Genomic DNA, 20,418 nt, shown 5'->3' on the forward strand with positions numbered 1-20,418 from the left:
AAAAATGTGTTCACAGACAGACGGACGGACGGACGGACGGACGGACGGACATGGTTATATCGACTCAGGGACCCACCCTGAGCATTATTGCCAAAGACACCATGTGTCTATCTCGTCTCCTTCTGGGTGTTACAAACATATGCACTAACTTATAATACCCTGTTCCACAGTGTGGCGCAGGGTATAAAAAGAGAAAATCGCTCAATTAGTGTGGGTAATAAATCCAAATTTGTAAAAATCGAGCAATATTCTTATGTAAGTGCTACATGTACGTATAAAATACGACCGGCTAGAACATTGGATAATAAAAAAAATTATTATGGCCAAATTTGGAAAAATCGAGGGATGTATATATATGGAAGCTATATGTAAATCTGAACCAATTTGCATAATATTTTGCGGGTTTGATTAATGCCACAAAAAGTTACCTTGTGCACAATTTGAGTAAGATCAGCTAAGAAATGAGGCCTCTATGGTCAACCATAAGGTTATTGGGGGCAAATTTTTCAAAATCGGGCAATACGTATGGGAGCTATGTCTACATCTGAACCGATTTCGACGAAATTTTGCACATACCGCTAGTACTATAGAGGACTGGATCTAGCCAACTTTGAGTAAGATCGGTTAATAAATAAGTGTTCTATGGCTAAATTTGAGAAAATCGGGCTATACATATATATGGGAGCTATATCTAAATTTGATCCGATTTCTTCCAAATTCAATAGCGTTCGTCCTTGTGTCCAAAAAACTCAATGTACCAAATATCATCAAAATCGGTTAATAATTGCGACCGGAATCCTGTGAACAACAAATACATGGACAGACAGACGGACACCAAGCGCTAGATCGACTCATGAGGTGATTCTGAGTCGATCGGTATATATTTTATGGGGTCTAAAATCAATATTTCTGGTAGACACATTTTTTGGCAGATCAAACTAATTATACCCTGACCGCTATGTGGTTTAGGGTATACAAATGGGCAGGGACTAAGTCATTGAAATTTCAAACAGTTCAAGAACTCACCGATGCACAAAAATGTAAGACTGGATAAAGCTAAGCAGTTACTTGGCTTGAACGAATATGACCAGTTACAAAATTTGGTTTCCTCCGATGAGAATCTTTTGTAAGTTGAGCAATTAGTCAACAAAAAACTGATCGGCCTTACTTTCTACAGAGGTCAGCTGAAAATTTACACCTTCAATTGACCACCAGAAATCAAGGTACGCCGATGGTGAGGGTCGTTCCTCGCTCTTACTGATCGACCGTGTCATTAAGACAGTATTAAAGTCCTAGGCGGACAAACATTTCGGACGCAGACCATAGACTTTCCAACAGGAGTCGCGCATAGCATGCATCAACCATTGTTGATGCCCAATATTTTTGGCTTTAGTGCACTAGAACCAGAGATGGTGAGTTTCTGTCATATATATGTTAAGCTCATTGACCCTGCTCCACACTGTGGAACAGGGTATTATAAGTTAGTGCATATGTTTGCAACATACAGAAGGAGACGAGATAGACATATGGTGTCTTTGGCAAAAATGCTAAGGGTGGGCTCCTGAGTCGATATAGCGATGTCCGTCTGTCCGTGAACACATTTTTGTAATCAAAGTCTAGGTCGCAGTTTTAGTCCAATCGACTTCAAATTTGGCACAAGTATGTGTTTTGGCTCAGAATAGATCCCTATTGATTTTGGAAGAAATCGGTTCAGATTTAGATATAGGTCCCATGTATATCTTTCGCCCGATATGAACTAATACGGTCCCAGAAGCCAGAGTTTTACCCCAATTTGGTTGAAATTTTGCACTAGGAGTACAATAAGTAGTCTAGTCAAGTGTGCCAAATTTTATTGAAATCGGTTCAGATTTAGATATAGCTCCCATATATAGCTTTCGCCCGATATACACTCATATGACCACAGAGGCTAATTCTTTGCTCCGATTTAGTTGAAAGTTTGCACAGGGAGTAGAATTAGCATTGTAGCTATGCGTGCAAAATTTGGTTGAAATCGGTTCAGATTTAGTTATACCTCCAATATATAGCTTTCGGCCGATTTAAACTCATATGACCACAGAGGCCAATTATTTGGTCCGATTTAGTTGAAATTTTGCACAGGGAGTAGAATTAGCATTGTAGCTATGCGTGCCAGATTTGGTTGAAATCGGTTCAGATTTAGATATAGCTCCCATAAATAGCTTTCGCCCGATTTACACTCATATGGCCACAGAGGCCAATTTTTAACTCCGATTTAGTTGAAATTTAGCACAGGGAGTAGAATTAGCATTGTGGCTATGCGAGCCAAATTTGGTTGAAATTGGTTCAGATTTAGATATAGCTCCCATATATATGGTTTTCTGATTTCGAAAAAAATGGTCAAAATACCAACATTTTCCTTGTAAAATCGCCACTGCTTAGTCGAAAAGTTGTAAAAATGACTCTAATTTTCCTAAACTTCTAATACATATATATCGAGCGATAAATCATAAATAAACTTTTGCGAAGTTTCCTAAAAATTGCTTCAGATTTAAACGTTTCCCATATTTTTTTACTAACATTGTGTTCCACCATAGTGCATTAGCCGACTTAAATTTTAAGTCTATAGATTTTGTAGAAGTCTATCAAATTCTTCCTGATCGAGTGATATTTAAATGTATGTATTTGGGACAAACCTTTATATATAGCCCCCAACACATTTGACGGATGTGATATGGTATCGAAAATTTAGATCTACAAAGTGGTGCAGGGTATAATATAGTCGGCACCGTCCGACTTTAGACTTTCCTTACTTGTTTATACTGCTTCTTTCACTTCCGAAATGGCGAACAGTTAAATTGCAAAAAAAAGGTTATTAAAGGAGTAAGATTTCTTTCTCCTCTAAAACACAAACCTCAATTTACTTATGTCAAATTATCCGTATTTTACAGCAATTGCTGTGTACACCTTTAATTACATCTCAACAATTTTAAAATCAGCGGAGGTGGAAAATCTAATAAAAAAAAAAAAAAAAAATTGGACGAAATCAAAAAATCGGGATGTCGAATTTTTCTGTTTTAAAAAATTAGATTCGTCACAAAGTCGACATTTCCAAATTTTGATAAAATAGAAATGACGAAAATTTTTAATTCTGATTACAAGCCCTTCATACAAATTGGCAAAATATTCAGAAAAAATATCACCAAAACATTTCCAATAAAAAATTGATTGAAGTTGAACATTTTTTCAATTAATAAATTAATTTATTCAAATAACATTTTATTAGAGATAGAAACATTAAGTTAATTAAGTCATTGATTGAAAATGTTAATATATTTAATTAAAAATTTATTGATACAATTAACATTTTAATCAAAGTCAATTAAAAAAGCGATGAAATTTTTTTTAATAGTTAACTAAATATTTATTTCAAACAAATATGTTTTAATCAATTTAAAAACACTAAGTCATTTGAGGAAGTAATTGAATATTTTTATATAAAGAAATTGAGTTTTGTTATGTTTTTAATGAAAAAATTAATTGAGATTTGCAATCAACATCAATTAATTTTTTTAATAGGATCAATTAAAAAATTAATTGAAATTTTCCAATGAGATTAATTAATTTTTTAATCAAGTGTTTTTTCGAATCGAATTAAAATTGTGATTGATACTATCATTTTCGTGATTGAAGACATTTCAATTAAAAAATTAATTGGATCAATTAATTTCGTGATTGATTTAGAAAATATTTTGTTGTATGCAATGTTGGCTTGCTATATTTAAATTATCATAATTTTTTTACCCAGTAACTAAAATATTTCATATAGAGAAATACTCTACTATTTAAATTTCGTACCCCATACTTGTTGAAGCAACCACCACAAAAGTAAAAAATATTAGGACTGATTTTTCCAGTAGTGAATTTTTGTTGAAGTTAATGTTTTATACATTACGTACATTTTCAAATTCTTCTTTATTAGTTTAATTTTTAAATACAATTCATTTAATGAGAGTAGATACAACAAATGAGACTCTGACTGACAATATAAGCTAAGTCATTTAAGATACATATTGTTAAAGGCAAAAACAGGTTAAATGTTTTATCTCCACTCCTCCCTGTTATTTATTATTATACATTCTCTCCTTCACTGGGTTCACTATTGAGGCAAACAAACAGCCATAAACAGCCAGCAAGCCAAACAAAACATTTACCAGCTTCCAGCTATGGCACCTCTGAAAAGGAAATAAACTTGTACATAAATTTAATTAATTGTCTATGATTAAAATTAAATAAATGCTAAATGATTTTTTATCATAATTTATATATTTCATTTTAGGTGTTGGGTGAAAATTTTATGGGTGCTTTATGCCTTCTGGAAATTTTCATTTAATTAAATTTGATTTTAATTAATTTTATTTATTGTGTATTAACATTTTGGTGATCATTGGGAGCATACAAATGCATGTGCCAATTTTTATTGTAAAACTTAAATTTAATCCACATACCAATTTAAAAGGTCATAGCCCTATCAACTTAATTGTATGTAAAATTATTTCTCCTCCTCCTAATTTTTTACAATAAGCCAAATAAAAAACAACATGTGCGCTCCTTTAAAAAAAAAAACACACACACACACACAACGTGGACACATTGTCTTCTATTAATATTCATTACAGATACCAAACATCCATACACTTGACTATCAAAACTGGTATATTTGTGTATTTCCATTACAAATTCAAGCAGTTACCCAACCACAACACACGCATGCAGGGAATATATTTCCGCCTGTTTCTATTGTGATGAGCAAGAAATTCACTTATCATGCACGCCTCGTGTTATGTGCTTTGTATGTTGTCGCTTGTTGTCTTGTAAACAAAACCGCCAGTTACTTGTAAGTATTCCAGAAGACATTTAAGAGTGTTTTCTGTCTTTTAGGTGTCTTCATTTTTGGACTTCTTCCTTCTGTGATATAAACAACACTTTGTTAAAATTTAGTGTGTCTGTAATTTGTTTTTTGTTGTGTAACTTATTTGTATGGAATGTAGGTGGTGTATTAAACATTTCTTGTCTATGTGTGGGTAAGAATGGTATGAGTTAGCAATAATGAAAAAATAGAGTTTCTCTCCGCTATTTCCATAGAAATGTGGGGATTACATGAAAATATTGTTGGAACATATTGACGATCTCAAATGATGGAAATCTCGAATGATAGGAAAAAAATTTTGTACATAAAATAATTTCTGGTAAATTTTTGTGCATAAAATAATTTCTATGACTGAAAATTTTTGGGGTTTTGATTACAATTTCTTTATTGAATAACACTGTCCACTGGAGCGTATGGATTATTTTTTGTTAGTTGTTGTAGATCATACGCCACGGTGTCATGGTAAAAAGAGCCCAATAAACTAAAGCATATTTTTATACCCTGCGCCACACTATGGAACAGGGTATTATAAATTAGTGCATATATTTGCAACACCCAGAAGGAGACGAGATAGACACATGGTGTATTTAGCAATAATACTTAGGGTGGGTTCCTTAGTCGATCTAGCCATGCCCGTCTGTCTGTAAACACTTTTTTGTGACCAAAGTCTAGGTCGCAGTTTTAGTTCAATAGACTATAAAATTTTGCACAATTAGGTTTTTGGGTTAAAATAGAACCATGTTGATTTTGGAAGAAATCGGTTCAGATTTAAATATATATTTTTCGTCCGTTATGCACTTATATGGCCCCAGAAGGCAAAGTTTTACCCAAATTTGCTTAAAATTTTGAATAAAGGGTGATACGGTCAAAATTTGGTCAATATAAACTTGACGTATTTCTTTCAATTTTTGCATTTAAAAAACCTGAACACCCCTCATTTTGAAGGCGAGCTACTCGCACGCAAAGCTGGCAAAATCGCTAAAAGTTGCCAAATCAACCGTTACGAATGTATTTAAAGTGTTTGGGGAACGTTTGTCGACAGCCAGGAAGTCTGGATCGGGGGGAAATCGAAAACCGGAAGCCGCTGAGACGACAAAGAGAGTTGCCGGTAGTTTCAAGCGAAACCCTAACCTCTCTCTCCGAGATGCCGATAAGCTGGGTGTATCGTCTACAACCGTGCATCGAGCCAAAAAACGAGCCGGACTATCGACTTACAAGAAGGTAGTGACTCCAAATCGCGATGATAAACAAAATACGAGACCAAAGCGCGATCCCGGAGGCTGTACACGACGATGCTGACGAAGTTTGACTACGTGGTAATGGACGACGAAACCTACGTCAAAGCCGACTACAAGCAGCTTCCGGAAAAGGAGTTTTATACGGCAAAAGGAAGGGGAAAGGTAGCAGATATTTTCAAGCACATAAAACTGTCAAAGTTCGCAAAGAAATATCTGGTTTGGCAAGCCATCTGTACCTGTGGCTTGAAAAGCAGCATTTTCATAGCTTCAGGGACTGTCAACCAAGAAATTTACGTGAAAGAGTGTTTGAATAAACTTCTGCTGCCTTTCCTGAAGAAACACGATTGTTCCGTACTGTTTTGGCCGGATTTGGCATCTTGCCATTACGGTAAAAAGCCATGGAGTGGTACGTCGTCAACAACGTGCAGGTGGTTCCCAAGGACAAGAACCCTCCCAACACGCCAGAGCTCCGCCCAATTGAGAAATGCTGGGCTATTGTCAAGCGGAACCTAAAGAAGACCAAAAAACTGTTCAAGGCAAACTGGCTTTCTGCGGCGAAGAAGGTGGACTAGGTGGCTGTACAAAATCTGATGGCAGGTGTCAAGCGTGAGGCCCGGTAATTCGAAATTGGAAAAGCGAAAGCCTAACTGAATATTTTTCCTGAATTTTATACTAATTGAACTTGAAAAAGAAATTTAATTTGATTTTTTATATAAACGATTTCACCGATTTACATGCGTTTTCCATTGACCAAATTTTGACCGTATTACCTTTTAGTCAAGCGGGCTAAATTTAATTTAAATCGGTTCAGATTTAGATATAGATCCCATATATACTTTCGCCCGATATGCACTTATATGGTCCCAGAAAACAGAGTTTTACCCTAATTAGCTTGAAATTTTATACTAGCAGTACAATTAGTAGTGTAGTGGAGTGTGCTAAATTTTATAGAAATCGGTTCAGATTTAGATATAGCTCCCATATATATCTTTCGCCCGATTTATACTGAAACGACCACAGAAGCCAAAGTTATACTCTAATCGGAGAATGAAGCCAACCCATTTTTGTCGTCGGCGGCTTGACGGCGAAGTCGATATAAATTTGTCAATTCGGCGGCTGCCAATTATTCATTATAAAATAAATTTAAAGTTATCCGATTGGTAATGCGATTAGTTGTACAACCAATCTTACCATAAAATTTCCATTTAATTCAAATTTCTTGAGAATTGTTTTTGCAAAATTATCATAACAGGGAGTAGAATTAAGGTTGCGGGTATGCATGCCAATTTTGGTTGAAATCGGTTCAGATTTAGATATAGCTCCCGTATATATCTTTCGGAATGCCCAGATAGAGCTATACAATGTGTATATACCGCCGGTTGGTAGCTGTGCTCCAGGTTATAGCCCAAATATTGAGTGGCTGTTGTGCGGGCATAACCGAACGGTTCTTGGAGACTTTAATGCCCACCATGAATTTTGTCATTCACTCCTAGGTAATGACCAGAGAGGCATAACTTTGGCAGAGCAGATAGATGACTCCACATTTTGCACGGTGAACGAAGAGGTCCCCACGAGAATTATGGGTGACTGCAGCAGTTCGCCAGATTTATCTTTAGCGTCGCCTGGTCTGAAAAATGACGTTTCCTGGCAGCCCGTCATTTCATTGGGATCGGACCACCTCCCCATAATTCTCACCATTAACCGACCCTCCGATTTCATAACCTCTGAACGCCGGACGTATATCAATCAAAAGATAGCCAACTGGGAAGGCTTCAGAGAATACACCGATCGCCGTTTCAGCGAGCTCCCGTCCCCCTTTCATGTTCATGTTGCCCAGATGGCGTTCCGGGACATCATCAACGCAGCAGCCGCTCGCTTCATACCCGCTGGTCGAATTACCCAAGTGAGACCCAACGTCCCAGCCGAAGCGGCGGGACTCGCAGACGAGCGTGATGAACGCCGTCGTGCTAATCCTGCTGATCCTAGAATCAGAGAACTAAATCTAGAGATTAGTAGGATAGTCGACGAGCACAAGGCGTGGTGATATCTCCGGCACTGTTTAACTTCTACCTGTCCTCGATTCCACCCTCTCCTGACGGCGTCGAGATTGTGTCTTATGCGGACGATTGCACAATCATTGCATCCGAGCCCATTGTTGATGACATTTGCGATCGATTGAATGTCTACCTCGCTGATCTTACCAGTTATTTCACTGCAAGCAATTTGAGGATATCTCCCACCAAATCCTCAGCCACACTATTCACTACATGGGCGGCGGAAGTACGCAGGCAGTTGAATGTCAGAGTCGATGGCGAAACAATTCCGAGAACAAATTACCCCAAGATTCTCGGGGTCACATTCGACAGCCTTTTTAAGTCGTCCCCCCATGCCACTGCAATTTGTGATAAGCTCCGCGGTAAAAAAAGGTCCTCAAGTCGCTTGCCGGCAGCACTTGGGGTGCGGACAAAGAAACCTTGTTAACTACATATAAGACAATTGGCCGGTCAGTGGTAAACTATGCAGCGCCAGTATGGACACCTCAAACGAGCGATACGCAGTGGAATAACATACAGACCTGTCAGAACGCTGCCCTCAGAACCGCAACAGGATGTCTCCGCAGTACACCCCTGGATCACCTTTATGCGGAGACCAAGATCATCCCAGTGCGTCGACACAAATACATCTTGTCAAAGCAGTACCTCTTGGGTTGCCATCGAAGTTGTCATCCGAATCACCATCTTGTGGATAGACAACCTCCGTCCAGGAATGTAAGAGTTGATCTTCACCTTCTAGAGCCCGAGATCCAGCGTTACAAAATAGATCCTCTAGATCAGGCAGCATACTAGACAGGTCTGAACAGGATTCATGAGGATACTGTATGTTAGCTGAAGCGGTGAGAAGCTACAAGGTTAATCCTGTTCTCGGAGTCTGACCGCCGCCCATAGTACTGGAGGAGAGAGACCTCCCACGGCAGACAAGGGTAGTTTTGGCCGAAACTAAGATCAGGCAAGTGCAGCCGCCTCAATTCATACTTATCAGCGATTGATAGCAGCGTAGCTGACGTGTATCCCATCTGTAATCAGGGACCACATGACACTCGTCAGCTTTTTGCTTGCCCAGCTAAGCCCGCCCGTCTCGCTACCAGATCACTCTGGACACACCCCATCCTTGTCGCAGTGTTCATTGATCTGGCTACCTGGTGAACTACACAAGCATAGTCAGTATTTAAGACCTATTTAAGACAGATTCCTCGCTTCATTTCTACCACACCACCATGGCCACCGAAATCTCCGGATCTTAATTCGTTGGAGTTTTGGGTCTGGAAAGATTGGCACTAAAAATTACCAAAGTTTCGATGATATCGAGGCGGTCTTAGGAGGAACATGGACCAAAATATAGTTTTGTCGACATTTGAAGGTCATTGTTCGCCCCTCAGATGGAAAACAAATTCAATCTGATCCGGACGTTGTGATTGGTTCCGGAATTTGACGACGTTAATCGAAACGATGTAAACCGAATTAAAAATTGCTCATACTCACTCCTAAGTCCATTTTATTATATATGTATGTACGTGTACATAAAAATAAAGGAAATTCAGTCTTTTATTCATAAAAAAATAAATAAATAAATATATACATAAAGCAATCATACCATTATTCAAAAATATCAGGGTTTAAAAATTAAGTTCATAAACAAATGAAAAACCGTTACGTTGTACACATACAAAAAAAACTTCGCCATTTCGACAATTGCATTATATATGCATATCAATCAGAATTTGACGAATTCTCGGTAAGAATTTCAGAAATAAATGTTTCGATGTCATCATCGTTTGTACTTATTTCACTTATGGAAGGAGACGTAAATCGAGGGATTGCTGTAAATATTATCTTGGGAAGCATCATGTTATAATGGTTCGCATGGCTGCTTTCCATGGGTTAAATACCAGTTTCGACCAAACACCAAAAAGTTTTTCATCGGTGAAAACTTCTGTGTGTTTCAAAGTTTCTATATGTTTAAAGTGGAAATACGTTGGGACTCGGCTATGAAAAAGGAGCTCCCTTGCCATTGAGCTAATTAAAGAGCAGCACTCTGTGATAAGAGAGAATTTCACCACTGTGGTATCACAATGGACTGAATAGTCTTAGTGAGTCTGAAATATCAGGATGCGAATATACCTTACCTAACTTAACGTAAGGTTGGATTCGAATTCAGTGTTTTGGATGTGGATTAAAAAATTTTTGATATTTTGCTAAATAAGTAAATTTTATATTTTTATGATTTTTAATGCATTCTAACATTTGCCTGAAACGTTTGACCTGATACATTTAAAAAAATTCGCAATTTTTTTTTTTTGACAAAATTAAATTCTTTGAAAGAAAAAAAAGTTACAATTACCAATTTGAAATATGAGAAAAGTGAGTTGTAAACAAGTATATATGGCCGTAAGTTCGGCCAGGCCGAATCTTATGTACCCTCCACCATGGATTGCATAGAAACTTCTACGAAAGACTGGCATCCACAAATTTCAACTCACTCGGATGAAATTTGCTCCTCCAAGAGGCTCCAAAACCAAATCTCGGGATCGGTTTATATGGGGGCTATAAATGATTATGGTATGATATGGACCACTTTTGGCATGGTTGTTAAATATCATACTACCACCACGTACCAAATTTCAACCAGATCGGATGAATTTTGCTTCTCCAAAAGGCACCGGAGGTCAAATCTGGCGATGGGTTTATATCGGAGCTATATTATGGATTGATAGCAACCAATTCCTGCATAGTTGTTGAATGCCATATACTAACATCACGTAACAAATTTCAACCGAATGGGAAGAATTTTGCTCTTCCAAGGTGCTCCGGAGGTCAAATCGGGGGATCGGTTTATATGGGGCCTATATATAATTATGGACCGATATGGACCAATTCTTGCATGGTTGTTAAAGACCATATACTAACATCACGTTCCAAATTTCAATCGGATCGGATGACTTTTGCTCCTCTAAGAGGCTCCGGAGGTCAAATCTGGGCATAGGTTTATATAAGGGCTATATATAATTATGGACCGATGTGGACCAATTTTTGCATGGTTGTTAGATACCATATACGAACACCATGTACCGAATTTCAGCTGGATCGGATGAAATTTGCTTCTCTTAGAGGCTCCGCAAGCCAAATCGGGCGATCGATTTATATGGGCGCTATATATAATTATGGACCGATATCGACCAATTCTTGCGTGTTTGTTAGAGACCACATTGTAACACCATGTTCCAAATTTCAACCGGATCAGATGAATTTTGCTCCTCTAAGAGGCTCCGGAGGTCAAATCTTGTGATCGGTTTATATGGGGCCTACATATAATTATGGACCGATGTGGGCCAATTTTTGCATGGTTGTTAGATACCATATACGAACACCATGTACCGAATTTCAGCCGGATCGGATGAAATTTGCTTCTCTTAGAGGCCTCGCAAGCCAAATTTGGGGGTCCGTTTATATGGGGGCTATACGTAAAAGTGGACCGATATGGCCCATTTACAATACGATCCGACCTACATCTATAACAACTTCTTGTGCCAAGTTTCAAGTCGATAGCTTGTTTCGTTCGGAAGTTAGCGTGATTTCAACAGACGGACGGACGGACCTGCTCAGATCGAATCAGAATTTCACCACGACCCAGAATACACACACATATATATATATATATATATATATATATATATATATATATATATATATATATATATATATATATATATATATATATATATATATATATATATATATATATATATATATATATATATATATATATATATATATATATATATATATATATATATATATATATATATATATATATATACCTTATGGGGTCTTAGAGCAATATTTCGATGTGTTACAAACGGAATGACAAAGTTAATATACCCCCATCCTATGGTGGAGAGTATAAAAAGGCCGATTAAATACGTATATAATTCAGTTTGACAACATCCCAGCAAAAAAAGCGTCGCCAAAAAAGTAATGAAAATGTTCTTTTTGGATCCGGAAGTGGTGCAAAATTGACGCAGAAGCGATGAATTTTACATGGGCTTGCCATACGACGGAAGTACTCCATTTCAACAGCCGTTGCACAGGATTTACATCACTTTTTTAGGTGTGATCCGAATTCAATATTTTTGATGTAAATTAAAAAATTCTGTGATATTTTGTCAAATAAATAATTTTCATAATTTTTTATAATTTTTAATGGATTCTAACGCTTGTCGGAAACGTTAGACCTCAAATATTTTCAAAAATTCACAATTTTTCAGATTGGATTTAGTATTTTTTCGACAAAATTTAAATGATTTGTACCATTTTATGAATTCTTGCTCTGTTTTTAACTTTTTTGAAACAAAAAAAGTTAAATTTTCCCATTAAAAGTATGAAAAAACCAAGTTGTACAAAATTAAATTAAAATAACTTCCTGGCTAGTTAAAATAAAGAACATCATTGGGAGTGCATCTTCTGGAAGTGCTTTTAAAGTTGTGCCTTTGGAAGAACTTCCACATTTTTTGCTGGGATTTTGTATAGAAATACATTTTTTAAAAAATTTTATATAGAAATAAAATTTGGCAAATTTTTCTATAGAAATTAAATATTGAGAAAAATTTCTATAGAAATAAAATTTTGACAAAATTTTCGATAGAAATAAAATTTTGAAAAAAGTTTCTATAGAAATAAATTTTGATAAAATTTTCTATAGAAATAAAATGTTGAGAAATTTTTCTATAGTAATAAAATTTTAACAAAAATACTATAGATATAAAATTGTGGTAGATTATTTTTGCCTCGAGTGGCAACCATGATTATGAACCGATATGGACCAATTTTTGTGTAATTGCAGATCGGCTATATATAACTTTAGCCGGATATGGAACAATTTTGGAATGGTTGCTAGCGGAACCGAATCGGATTAATTTTGCTGCTCCACGAAGTTCCGGAGGTCAAATTTGGGGATCGGTTTATATGGGGGCTATATCTAATTATGGACCAATTTTTGCATGGTTATTAGAGACCATATACTAATACCACGTACCAAATTTTAAACGGATCGGATAAATTTTGCTCTTCCAAGGGGCTCCAGAGGTCAAGTCTGGGGATCGGTTTATATGGGGGCTATATATACTTATGGGAGCCACCGTGGTGTAATGGTTAGCATACCCGCCTTGCATACACAAGGTCGTGGGTTCGATTCCTGCTTCGACCGAACACCAAAAAGTTTTTCAACGGTGGAGTATCCCACCTCAGTAATGCTGGTGACATTTCTGAGGGTTTCAAGTCTTCTCTAAGTGGTTTCACTGCAATGTGGAACGCCGTTCGGACTCGGCTATAAAAAGGAGGTCCCTTGTCATTGAGCTTAACATGGAATCGGGCAGCACTCAGTGATAATAGAGAAGTTCACCAATGTGGTATTACAATGGACTGAATAGTCTAAGTGAGCCTGATACATCGGGCTGCCACCTAACCTAACCTTTATATAATTATGGACCGATATGGACCAATTTTTGCATGGTTGTTAAAAACCATATACTAACACCACGTACCAAATTTCAACCGGATCGGATAAACTTTGCTCCTCCAAGGGGCTCCAGAGGTCAAATCTGGGGATCGGTTTATATGGGGGCTATATATAATTATGGACCGATATGGACCAATTTTTGCATGGTTGTTAGAGACCATATACTAACACCACTTATCAAATTTCAACCGGATCGGATGAAATTTGGTAAGTGCAATACCATCCGACCTACATCAATAACAACTACATAAGTTTCAAGTCGATAGCTAGTTTCGTTCGGAAGTTAGCGTGATTTAAACAGACGGACGAACAGACATGCTTAGGTGGAGTCAGAATTTCACCACGACCCAGAATATACAATGGGATCAAAATTATGTTTTGTTCCAAAATTAAATATAATGAAATTTTAAAATAATATTTTATTATGTATTTTGCAAAGTATACATACGTACACAGAATTAAAAATTTAATAAAATATTTAATATTTCAATATCTTTTTTTGGATTTGAAATAGTTGGCAATGTCAAAAGACTTTCTTGACAGACTGTATATACTTTATGGGGTCTTAAAGCAATATTTCGATGTGATACAAACGGAATGACAAAGTTAATGTACCCCCATCCTATGGTGGAGGGTATAAAAATTTCATTGAAAAATTTGCTGTGTAGCTAAAAATAAGAACATCTTTTGGAGGACATTTTTCGAAGTACTTTTAAAGCTGAGCCTTTAGAAAAATTTTAATTTTTTTGCTGGAATAGCAGACAACTTTTATTTCGTATACATGTTTATAATATGACCCGATATTAATCAGTCGTTTAACTATGACTATAAAAACCACATAGAAGGCTTTATGCCTTCTTCTCTTTGCATTTGCAAATAACAGATATACGACATTTGGCTATGCCGAACTTTTCGTCATATTTACTGGTTATAAATTTAGAATCTTCCAGTCGCTGAATTTTTTGTTTTTTCCTCACCTTCAACTCCTAACCACGAAATAACTCGTATGAGTTATAAAACCCACTTCAAAAAGCTAAAACTTTTGCCACAATAAAAACGTCGCATTTGTAATGAAAGATGTGAAAATATCATTTGGTTTGTAGCCATGTGTGGTATTTTGCATTTGAAGAGGCATAATGTTTGGCTTATATGGAGATTCACTCTTTATTTCACCTTACTTATGTACATATTTAAGCTGTTCTTTTGTCTTTATTTGACTTCAACTTGGTTGTCATCATCAACTGCTGGTGCTTTTTAACTTTTCACGACTCAGGAAAAAAGAAGAAGAAGAAGAAGAAAAAACAAACATCTCATTCATTGCCAGTTTGTATTAACGTTTAGGCGTTCGTATACAAACTCACAGATGAACTCGTATGCACACACAAGGCCATAGGCACTTACATCAACACCATCCACTCATCCATCCAACCGTATATCCAACCGTCTATCCAGCCACTATACTCCCTTTCCGAGGAACTTTCATTACTGGCTTTGCAAATGATTTTACCATTACACCCATTACCATAGGGTTTAACTTAACGCTGGATAATGAAGATGACGTTGATGCTACTGCGACGATGATGTTTGTTGTCATTGGGGGTACTTGGCCACAGACCTCTTAGAATAATCAAAGGGGGAGAAACCAAACTTCGGTGTGTGTGAGTGTATATGTGTGCGAGTTTGATCTTATATTGTGTACTATGTTATGAGAGAGAAATGTGGTTACTGCTGTTGATGATAATGTTGATGACGACGATGACGATGATGATGCAGCTTCAGTTTGTTGTTTTTGTTGTTGTTGCTATGATGAGTATAATCTTTATATTGTTTGTAGGGTTCTTAGTATCCTTCGATTCTCAAAGTTAGCAATTTGGTGTTACGCTTAGTGGATTTCACTTTAATTATTAGTGTTGCCACTCTGAAAAATCAGTTTAATCAGAGGACATTTTAATGAGGAAAATTTACTTAAGGATTTTGCAGTCAATTTGCTGTAGTTTTCATAACAATTTAAATGGAAAATATTTTACATAAATATTATATATCAAAAGAAGTAAGGAGAGTCTAAAATCTGACTTTATTATACCCTTCACCACTTTGATACCATCTCAAAGTTTTTGGATGCCATATATTAAAGGTTATGGTCCCATAAACAAATTTTCAAATCTGAAACGACTTGGATAACATTTTTATTTATTTATTTATTTATAAAAATCTTTATTATAAATACAAATTATAATAAATATGTAACTAAATTGCAACTTGCAATTAAGGTCATCATATACAGCCCCCATATAAATGGATCCCCAGTTTTGACCTCCAGAGCCTTTTGGAGGAGCAAAATTCATTCAAAAGAACCAATTTGGTTTTAGTTTTAGAGAAATCATAAATAACGCCTTGTAAATGATGAAATAACGCCTTGATTTGAAACCTTAAATCTGTAGATTTTTTCGCCATTATTTAAATGATTACGAGGAGCAAGGACCAAGAAATAAAGTTAGGAGATCGGCCTATATGGGGGCTATACCAAAATAGGGACCGATAGGCACTATTTTCGGCACACCTTTTGATGGTCCTAAAATACCTCTAGATTTCCAATTTCAGGCAAATTGCATAAAAACTACATATTCTAGAAGCCCAAGAAGTAAAATCGGGAGATCGGTCTGTATGGGGGCTATACCAAAACAAGTATATACGGCCGTAAGTTCGGCCAGGCCGAATATTATGTACCCTCCACCAAGGATTGCGTAGAAACTTCTACGAAAGACTGTCATCCACAATCGAATTAATTGGGTTGTGGTATATCCATGTACCAAATTTCAGCCGGATCGGATGAAATTTGCTTCTCTTAGAGGCTCCGCAAGCCAATTCCCCCCGAATTATGGGGGCTATATATAATTATTGACCGATGCGAACCAATTTTTGCATAGTTATTAGAGACCATATACCAACACCATGTACCAAATTTCAGGCGGATCGGATGAAATTTGCTTCTCTTAGACGCTCCGCAAGCCAAGTCGGGGGATCGGTCTATATGGGGGCTATATATAATTATTGACCGATATGGACCAATTTTTGCATAGTTTTTAGAGACCCTATACCAACACCATGTACCAAATTTCAGCCGGATCGGATGAAATTTGCTTCTCTTAGAGGCTCTGCAAGCCAAATCGGGGGATCGGTCTATATGGGGGCTATATATAGTTATTGACCGATGTGGACCAATTTTTGCATGATTATTAGAGACCATATACCAACACCATGTACCAAATTTTAGCCGGATCGGATGAAATTTGCTTCTCTTAGAGGATCGGCAAGCCAAATTTGGGTGTCCGTTTATATGGGACCGATATGGCCCATTTGCAATACCATCCGACCTACATCCACAACAACTACTTGTGCCAAGTTTCAAGTCGATAGCTTGTTTCGTTCGAAAGTTGGCGTGATTTCAACAGACGGATGGACGGACGGATATACTCAGATCGACTCAGCATTTCACCACGACCCAGAATATATATACTTTATGGGATCTTATTGCAATATTTCGATGTGTTACAAACGGAATGACAAAGTTAATATGCCCCCATCCTATGGTGGAGGGTATAAAAATGGACCCATACACCCGACATACTTATTTGTGATCTTAAAATACCTTTCAGATTTACAATGCCAAGCAAATCGGATAGAATCGGATAGAAAATATAAATTCTAGACTTCCAAGAAGTAAAATCGGGAGATCGGTCTATTGGGGCCTATACCAAAACATGGACCCATATACCCCAATTTCGTCTCCTCTCCACCTATGTGGTCATAAAATACTTCTAGATTTCAAATTTCAGGCAAATCGAATAATAAATACAGTTTCTAGAAGCCCAAGTAATAAAATCGGGAGATCGGTCTATATGGGGGGTCCTACCTATACCTCTAGATTATCAATTTCAGTCAAATTGGATAGCAAATACAGTTTCTAGAGGCCCATTATGGAAAATCGGGAGATCGGTCTATATGGGGGCCATACCAAAACATGGAAGGATAGGCATCATTTTCGGCACACCTTTTTATGGCCAAAAAATACTTCTAAATTTTCAATTTCAGGCAAATTTCTATAAGCCCAAGATCCCAAATCGGGAGGTCGGTTTATATGGGGACTATACAAACATTGGACAGATATAGCCCATCTTCGAACTTGACCTGCCTGTAAACAAAAAACGTATCTGTGCCAAATTTCAGGACGCTAGCTCCATTATTGAAGGCTGTAGCGTGATTACAACAAACAGACAGACGGACATGCGTATATGATCTTACAATTTCTCCCTGATCAAGAATATATACACTTTATAGAGTCGGAAATCGATATTTTGATGTGTTATTAACAGAATGAAAAACTTATTATAGCCCCATCACCATTCTATGGTAGTGGGTATAAAAATTGGTCTATAGCGTTCCATAATTATATGTAGCCCACCACACAAACCGGTCCCCAGATTTACCCTTCGGTTTCTGTTCGAAGAGGAAATTTCATCCGATCACGTTGGAATTTGTTACGTAATCTCAATATGTGGCCTCCAACTACTCTGCAAAAATTGCAAATATGTAGCCCCCATATAAACCGACCTTCATATTTTACTTCTGGCCCTCTATTTACCGCACAAAAGTTGGTCCATATCCGTGCTTAATTATTTATAGTTTCCCATATATATACATCGGTCAATAACTGAATTGGCTTATATAGGTATGTACTCTGCCTTTTTGGTGTAACATATATCCCATATGGAGTAACTTATCTGGAAGACAAACTTTGGTAGAACTTTGTACGTAATTCATGGTAGAGGATACATAACATAAGATTTGACTTGGCCATATATATTATTTCGCTATTCTTCATATTCCAATTTTTCAGATTATTCTAAAAATTTGTCCTTAACACGTTTCACATTCCCTTCCACCAAGCACCGAGAATAGCCTCCGGCAACTCTGGCACCTTGTCATTATTAAATTCACTGCTACCATTTGGAAGAGCATAATTGAATCTAATGCTTGTGCTAAGTGCGATATTAAAGACAGTTAGTCAGATGACAAGTTATGCGTGCCATTGTCTTTGTCTCTGCGGCTATTATCGAAAGTTCCCCATCCTGTTGCTATAGCCTATAGGGTGCGAAGGAATTTGTCCGTGTCGTGGTACATTTCAAGGACAAAATATTTTGACATGCCACCGCATACACACACACATGGTACAACAGGAAGGGGAATATTTCCTTTTCGAGCTTTAGATGTTGGTTTACCGGTCATCATGATCAATGTACAAACTGGGCTATGGGCTAGTAAGAAAATTGATGAAGTGCGATTAAATGTTAGTGGCTAGGAGGTAAACGACCATAATTGGATTTTCGTGAGGAAAAATCCAAAATGTGCACCACCCCTAATTTGTTAATGTAATGGTATCTTAAGCGATGGAAATGACTTAGGATTTGAAGTAATCACTATGCTTGGAGGAATTATAATTTGGTAAAAGAAAAATTTTATTCGGAAATCTTTTTGCATGACAAAGACTAGACCATAAATAAACGAAAAAAAAACAAACCGTATAGCTACTTTGTTATATTTTTTAAGCAGGCGAGATTAATAGATAACCATATATTTTTCATAATTATTCTTTTATTTTTAGTGTGAAATAGCGTATACAATTATGAAAGAAAACAAGTATGTTATGTAGGTCCGAAAGTTCAGCTATGCCGAATGTTATGAACCCTCCACCATAGGTTAGGTTAGGTTAGGCGGCAGCCCGATGTATCAGGCTCATTTAGACTATTCAGTCCATTGTGATACCACATTGGTGAACTTCTCCCTTATCACTGAGTGCTGCACGATTCCATGTTAAGCTCAATGACACGGGACATCCTTTCGGTCGAAGCAGGAATCGAACCCACGACCTTGTATATGCAAGGCGGGCATGCTAACCATTGGACCACGGTGGCTCCCAACCCTCCACCATAGATTGCGTAGAAAGTTCTACTAAAGGCTCCATCATCCACAATCGAATCGCTTGGGTTGTGATAACACTTGCCGATGGCAAGGTATCATAAAACTTTAAAACATTGTATTCTAAATTGTAAGTTAATCGATATGGAGTCTATGTTAGTCAAGACAAGGGTTTTTTTAGTTACGATTTATGATCGTTCATCCCCGTCTCTTCACAGAAAAAAATTCACGAACATTTTTCCAATTAAAATCTTAACTGAGTTTCGAAAAATATTAAATTAAAAATATAATTGATTCAACAAATTTTTTAATTGAAACTAAAATCAATCACACAAATTAATAGTATCAATTAATTTTTTAATTGATACTATCATTTCTGTGATTGAAGACATTTCAATTAAAAAATTAATTGGATCAATAAATTTCGTGATTGAATCAGAAAAAAAAAATTTTTTGTGTGTGTTACTTGAAATAAGGCACAGTAGCTTTCTAAAATGTAATGAAAATGGTCACTCCGTTTATAACACATACAACACTTGCAGTTAGATCTCATATGCTATTTATTATTGTCATAAATATGTTGTGATGAAAGTTAGCCCTTCCCTAAAATAGGACAGGTATATACGGCCTTATGTTTGGCTGAGCCGAATCTTCAATACCCACCACCATGAATAAAATATAAAAATTTTCTTTGCAAACACTACATCGTAGCGTGTTACTTGATAG

This window comes from Haematobia irritans, chromosome 1 (genome assembly GCF_050003625.1).
Source record: "Haematobia irritans isolate KBUSLIRL chromosome 1, ASM5000362v1, whole genome shotgun sequence".
Taxonomy (NCBI): Eukaryota; Metazoa; Arthropoda; class Insecta; order Diptera; family Muscidae; genus Haematobia; species Haematobia irritans.